The sequence below is a fragment of the Hippopotamus amphibius genome, chromosome 9 (genome assembly GCF_030028045.1).
Source record: "Hippopotamus amphibius kiboko isolate mHipAmp2 chromosome 9, mHipAmp2.hap2, whole genome shotgun sequence".
NCBI lineage: Eukaryota > Metazoa > Chordata > Mammalia > Artiodactyla > Hippopotamidae > Hippopotamus > Hippopotamus amphibius.
The window spans coordinates 60,266,287-60,273,920 of record NC_080194.1 but is presented as its reverse complement, the minus strand read 5'-3'; the positions used below and the strand labels follow the sequence as shown (position 1 = coordinate 60,273,920).

At 37.9% G+C, this 7,634-nt stretch overlaps 1 pseudogene; it reads left to right on the top strand.

The window, feature by feature from the left end:
• The first annotated feature begins 6,044 nt into the window (after positions 1-6,044).
• Positions 6,045-6,285, top strand: LOC130829216 (cytochrome c oxidase subunit 7B, mitochondrial-like; annotated as a pseudogene).
• Positions 6,286-7,634: the final 1,349 nt, after the last annotated feature.

The following is a 7,634-nucleotide window of genomic DNA, read 5'->3' as shown; positions in this document are numbered from 1 at the left end:
TAGCAAACCCTCCCTGTGATTGTCACTCCAGCTAAAGTGTGAGAACCACTATGTACGAGGAATTGAAACTAAATTAGCAAGTTTATATAGAATGCTCAAAAGTGGTTAAGATTAGCCTTGCAAAATGAGAGATAAGAACCTGAAAAATCATGACCTTATCTCATGAGGACAATGACGGCCACAGAAAAGTTATAAGGACAGTGACAGCCATTCACTCACATCACTTTCTTCAATGAGCTTTCCCTGACCTACCTTATCTAAAGCAGCCCTTAGGCACTGTTTGTTCACACCACGAGTTTGTGTTATAGCACTATACTTCTTATTTGTTTATTTTTGTTTGTTTGGGTCTGTCTCTTTCACTGAAATGTAAGGTTCTTGGGGGCAAAGCCATTACCTGTTGTTCTATATTGAATTTCCAAAGCTTAGAACATTGCTTAGTATATAGTAAACACTCATAAAGTGTTTGTTGAATGAATAAATCAATGTATAAGTTACTAGGGATGTAGAGGTGAGAAAGAAAGACCCAGGTCCTGATCTCATGGAGCTTACTTTCTGGTTTACAGTACTAAATTTGCATTTAGATAGCATTTAGATTGGTGTAGGGTGACTGAGGGAAAAACTGGAGACAGGAAAACTAATTTGGATGCTGTTCCCTCCATCAATGTCAGAGGTAACTGTGACCTCTAATAGAGAAATACCAATGGGGGTGGAAAGAATTAGATAAATTTAAAATACATTTAGGAGAGAGAATCAGGAGTCTTCTGTGATTGATAAAACATAAAAGGAAGGAGTCAAGGTATGAAGGATTAGATTCTGGCTTAAGCCACTGAAAGACAGAAACTGTTTTGTGGAGAGATGAAACAGAGAAGAAGAGGCAAGCAGGGTTGCAAATGTTGTGGGGGTATATTTATATTAACTGTTTATTGCAAATCTAACTAGGTGTGTGTATCTTCATTTGATAATAAAATACAGCATGAAATTAAATAAGAGCTTGTTGAAGTTGCATGTAATAATCAACACAAACTCCTTAATAGACAAATAGATAAACTGACCATTAAATTCAGATTACTCAATGACTTCATTCACTAACAAAAAGACATTGGGTTCCCAAGAATCGTGTACTTGTGTATATTTTACATAGGAAACTATGGGATAACTAGGAAATATTTTTGTTACTGAATATTTTAAAATAATTGCCTCCATGTACATGGGAGGTATGTGTAGAGGAATTGGGAAATTTTTCCAAGTAGCCTATTGTCTAAGTTTAGATATTACTAAGCAAGATTCCCCAGCTTGAATATCCTCCTTCAAACCCCTCAGCAAATGGGTTTTTGTTACAGTGAGAGCCTCAAAAATTAGAAAGTCAAGGCAGAGGAAACAGATTGATACTATTATGATTGTGGTTATACAAGTGCTTATATTCACATAATAGTTTACAGTTTTGAAAACATTTTCATATTAATCTGACTTTTTTTACAGGCTCCCAGTACCTCTGGAGGTCATTATGATTTATCTCCATCTGAATGGATGAGGGATATGAGATTTTATGGTTTTCCAGAGTTCATATCTTTAGAAAGTGGAAGAGACAACACTCACCCAATGCTTCTGCTAACAAGGTCAGAATTCATTTCAAGGCAAAGTTAAAGGGAAAAAAATTAACATAAATGTAACAATATGTGTATATACAAAGATGTGTTTTCCCAGGGAAGCTAGATGGATATCTGAAATCATACATTGAAAGAGTGGTGCTGCAAGGTAACTGTGGTTAAAAGGTTCCACAGAAATACTTCTAAGAAGGACACTGCAGAGACTGTACTCAGAGTGGAATAATATTTCTTTGCCAGCTGCTGAGTGATAGTGGGACACCATTATCCTACCGCGTAGCCAGCAGAAGCTGCTAACTTGAATATCTGAAGTAAAGTTAATGCCAGTAGAAACTGCCATTGCTGAGAGTTGACAGGGGCAGGGCCGTTGCTGGAAATGATTATTAAAGGAGTCATTACAAGCTGGAGAGGCTGAGGAAAACTGCTGGAAAACCCCATCTATGTCAGAAGGCACCAATGAGAACAGATAGCAGGCAAAGGAAGACTACTTTTCTTCCATCTCTGCCTTATTCACCATTCTAGTGAAACTGTCAGTTTTAAGCAGAAAAGAATCACCCTCTCTGTTTCTCAGAGTGAAAGTGAAGTTCATCAGTCTATTGTTAAGTCTATCATGAAGAAGTGTGGTGTAACAATTATCCACAATGTTATGAGGGATGTTCAAGGACCTTTATTTTTAGCAGAGGGACCTTGGAAATTCAGAATCCAGGGCATCAGGAAACAGGGACAGAAACTTACAGCACGTAGGCCCTCAGAATATACTTTTGCATGCCCTACGACCTTAAATTCTATTTCCTTAAATAATAAATGAAGGGGTAGGTTAGACCGGTTTTATTTTCAAATATTTTGAAAAGCCTTAAAAATTCTCTAAGTGCACAGGAATTAAATTCCAGTCATGAGCTGAGGCCAGTGCATACAGGTCCAAGCCTGCCCCTTCCTCTTAGATCAGCTCTTCTGTATCTATATGGGGATTCTGCTTATGAATTTGAAGTTTATTTCCTGTGGCTATAAAATTTGAAAATATCTAGACTAGGTCACTTCAAACTCTTCTTCTACCTGAAAATCTGCATTCACTAGCAGAAATGTTATTCTGTTCTCTTGCTCTGTTTCTGAAATGTTCCAAGTTCAGAATGCTGGTACGTTCTTCTGTATTTTATCCCTTCCTCTCTTCACAACTCCCCCACTCTTTCCTTCTTTTTCTTTCTTTCTTCCCAGCCCCCAGACTTTCCCAGCGCCTGTAAATTCTATCATGATTTCTTGATTTTGCATTTGCTTGGCATTTGTCTGTCGTTCCAAAATCAACCTCAGGTTTGTAGGGAAGGCTCCAGCTGGAAAAATAAGCTTCCTGCTCTGGTCCATCCTGTTTCTAATCTGCTGCTGTTGTAAGAAAGTCCCTTCAGGGATTTCTCTACTTCCTATTGCTTTGCCTTTTTTGCTATAAACCTCACAAATATTAATCTCTCCTGGTCCCCCTTTTCCCTTAATGCCTAACTTTTTTTTTAGTCTAAAATGCCTGCCAGTACTTTTCACACTTCATCATGTCTCCAAGAATACTGGCCCTAGGTCAAAGCCAGAGGCTGCAACTTGACAAAATATGTTGCAAGGTGGTTTTTCCTCCACACTGTCTGCAGCTCTCAAGACCCAAACTGCAAATTAGCCAGAGTCTGCATGGGATCATGGGATTTTGTAATTCCGATTTATTAGACAAAGATAAAGAAAGTTATAGATTTTTCTATTCTCCATATCTAGGAAAATAATTGAACTATAAAGCTATATTCTTTAGTGATTTCCTTTGATGGGATTCTGATTCATAGAATCAGAAATCACAATAGAGAAGAGGAGTTGAAAAGTCTCTTTCCTGGAGGAAAATGATTTACAAATAATACTTTGGCTATAAGAATTGTATACTGTCCTTTAAAGGAAAACTTACCTGTGCTACCAATATTGCTTGATATTTAAATTTCCCTTTGGGTGAGTGTAGTAACTGTAGTGGCTCCAGGGCAGAGAGAAGTATGGTCTATCTTTATTTCAAGGAAAAGGAATCTAAATTTCCTCTCTCCTATTTTCAGTTAAAAATAAATTAAAAGCACAATTTTCTGTGTTCTCATAGCATATAATTCAGAATCAATGCTGAGACCACCTATATTTAGAGATTGAGATTTTTTTTTTTTTACAAATTTATGTGGAATAAACTTTAGACATTGCTGGATTTAGAATATAACTGGCATTCCACTTCCTTTATGAGTAAAAAAGAGAAATGTTGTTTAAAGTCTGAAACAATCAATCTATTTAGGGTCTAGAATAACCATTTAGGTTATTCTAAGTGTTATTCTGTGTTTCATTTTTTTGGAATTTTGCCATAATCAGTCATTCTTAAAACAAGTTTGCCATAAGTTTTGATAAAGGGACTCGAGTTTTACATATTCTCACCTCAGAAAGCTGAAAGTTTAAAAATATTTCTTTAGTTACTACTATATGCTGACATGTGCTAGGTACCTGTAATGCAATAGAAAACAATATAGACATCCCTGTATACTCATAAATTACTAAGATAATAAATGAATAATTACAAAATAGTGATCTAAGTTAAATTTTCTGGATTTTATAGTTTCTCTTTCTAGTATTTGGGAAAGAAAAAAGTAAAATAAAATTTTGTTTATTAGCTTCTATCCATGAGTTGGAAAAGTAAATACTTCTATATTTTGAAAGATGATCTGGACTGTTATGTAAAACTGAACATATATCTAGATCTTCAAATTCTAGAAGACTACATTTAAATCTAGTCTTAAAGACATATAAAACATGAACAGTTTACACCTTCTAACCTATTATTTTCACTTTCGGGTTGCCAGAATTTAAGATAAAACAATTAATGGAAGTGAGGTAGGAGATAGATGGGCCCAAGACTGAACAGATGTATCCAGGCTCCTGCTAACACTTCAAGATAAGATTCTAGCAGGAACATTGGGCACTGATTGGGTGGAAGACACATTGACCACAATTTCCTCATTCTTGTGATCAAGGGGATTTCCCAGCCCAGCACTTGCACAGAGAAAGCTCTTAGTCTACAGAAAGGCCAAAAAAGGGAGGAAACACCAGCCAATAATATGTCCTGCCAACCTCCCAGAAGCCTTCATGCTGGAATCCATCTTGGCTGAGAGATGTGTGCACACACCAGGAAGGACCTGAGTCAGGCCAAATATGGCCACAAGCAAAATGATTGGCCAGAGACAACCTGGAAGACTGCCCCCTCATAAGCAATCAAAGCCATCCCTGTTGGGTGCAACTCACTCCACATTCACACATGTGCTCGTCCACATGTACTTTGCTTCTAATAAACCCTGTATCTGTTTCACAATCTTGGTCTTTTTGCTGAATTCTTTCCTCAAAGAAGGCAAGGAGGCGGGCAGGGCGCTGGCTGCCGCTGAGCGGTGAGAGGGGCTGCCTGCCGACGTCAGCGTGGGTCACAGGCGCCGGTACTGCGGGGTGGACAGGCCACTGGTGCTCGGAACTTGCTCAAATCTATAGCAAAACAGAGAGAAGCCCAACAGCAGCAACTCCAAGCTCTAATAGCAGAAAAAAAAATGCAGCTCGAAAGTTGAAACTACAGAGCCCTGACTTGCCCAAGGCACTCAAGAAGTTCTTGGAAGAACCAAGTCCCCAGACTGCAGCCAGTACTCTTGCCACACACAACCTACACTTTTCCCAGGAAAAGAGATGTCTCAACCACAGCCACGTCCAAAGCCATGGCTTTCTGCCTCAACTGTGTTCCTCCAGGTGCCTTCCCCGCTAGTTGACACCTCTTCTTGTTTCTCAGGCCCAAACAATGGCGTCATTCTTGGCACCTTCCTTTCTCACAAACTCCAGATGTGAACTGAAGAAAAATAAAGCTGATTCTATCTTTGAAATATATCTATACCTACCCATATATGAGCACTTGCTTTATTACAGTATTACTACTGGTGAGCAGTGAAATAGATTTTCGGTAAATGGTGCTTAATCAACTGACCATCTAGATGGAATGAAATCAAACAAAAATCGATTCCAAGTGAATTGTAGATCTAATTGTGAAAGGCAAGACAAACTGGAAGATGACAGTAGAATATCTTCATGAAGGAATTTTGGGTCTGCTGTGTTTATGCTGCATCTCCAATGTAGACACCCAGTATTTACAGAATGAACGTCAAAGAAACGTCAACATTCTCTTGAGGGATATACACACATACAAGTACTTGGATCATTGTGAAGACACACCATGTTCTTAAAGCCAGCACAGAGTTGCTTAGCGACTCCCCCATGGACACTGGACACTGCTGGGATGAGATGAGAACCAGGAGAGGCTGCAGGCCCCTGAGCCCCTGCTGGGCCCATCTAGAGCAACAAGGGCTCTTTTCAAGGGAATTAGACATGAAGTTGCAAGAAGCCAGCCCCGCTGTTGTTTTCAGCTTCATGATGTTTCCCTTGGCCAAAAAGTCGTCTCACAGTTCAAAACATTCAGCAAACAATGGCAAGGCAGAGCCACCAGAAGAGGGCACCTGATTTCCATGACAAATATGGTAATGCTGTATTAGCTAGTGGAGCCACTTTCTGTGTTGCTGTATGGGCATATACAGCAACACAAACTGGAATAGAATGGAAACTGTCCCCTCTTGGCAGAGTCACCCCAAAGGAATGGAGAGAATAGTAATCATCCCAGCTGGTTTAATATTGAATTGTTTCAAAAGCAACTCATAATTGATGCCAAGTGTACCCATTAAAATATGGCATGATTGAAGAAATAAAGTATATTTGAAACCTTCAAAAAAAAAAAAAAAAAGAAGGCAAGGACTGAGGTCCTACTTCTAGCCACTGCATCCCTGAATTCAGAAAATTCCTATAAAATAAAAATCAGTCAAAAATTGCATACTGTTCTCCCCATTTCACCATTTCAATTGATACATAGAGAAGATATGTATAACCTGTGAAAACCATATAGTCAGAGGAAATTTGCCTGAAAATTGTATGCCCAGAGATGGATAGTTGGTAGATAGATAGAAAAAGTGCTAATAGACAGAAGAAAATTCAGTCAATGTGATTTGTGTACTGAAAATACATTCTGTAGCTGTATAGATGGATTCAAGACTCCAAAACTAGAGTTTGAGTCCTTCACTCTGTCTTATAAGGTGAATGATGATACATCTATCAACATCTTTTGGTTTAAACTTCCTCATCAGCATAATGGAGATAATAATATCTACCTCAGAATCTTGTTATAAAGATTAAATGTGAATGTATATATAAGAGGAATGTTTAAACTATAAAGTGCAATAAAATTGTATTTTATACTTATAATTATCTTCATCATAAAATAAGATTGCCACCAGAATTCCATGATCTCAAAATTATCCAGCTGGCAGTGAGGCTATTACGAGGCCACAACAAATAGACAAAGACCCTTATGTTACAATCCTTCATCAATCAAAACACTCTTAAGGTTAAGTGATTATCATCTTCATTGACTACTACTTTCTGAGAGTAGGTGACATATTTCTCTGGCCCACTGTAAGAATTAGGAATCTCATAACCAAGCTTAGGCTTGGAAAAAAACTGTAAGCATTTCATAAATGTATAATGAATCCATGAATCATGCATTGCTATGTCCATCCACTACTTTGAGGAACTTTGATTAGACCGACAATTGGTTCTTATGGTTAGACAATTTTTAGGGAGGGGGAAGAGGATGTTGTATTATAAAACTGTCCAAAGTGTTCTAAATATAAAGCAGAGTAGTTTGGAAATTAAAGAAATGCTGAAACACTATCAATTTAACCCACTCTGTCTAAGCTTGTCCAGGAACTGCTGAGATCACACCTGGTTGTAAGAGCTAAGTAATAATAATAATAAAAAAAACAACCAAAAGATCTGGTTTCATAAGTCTGAAAACAGAAGAGATGTCTGGAGGTAGACACATATACATATATAATTTTTATAATATCATATTTGGAAAGACTGGACTTCACTGTATATTTAACCCAGTACTTTACTTTCCTGGGC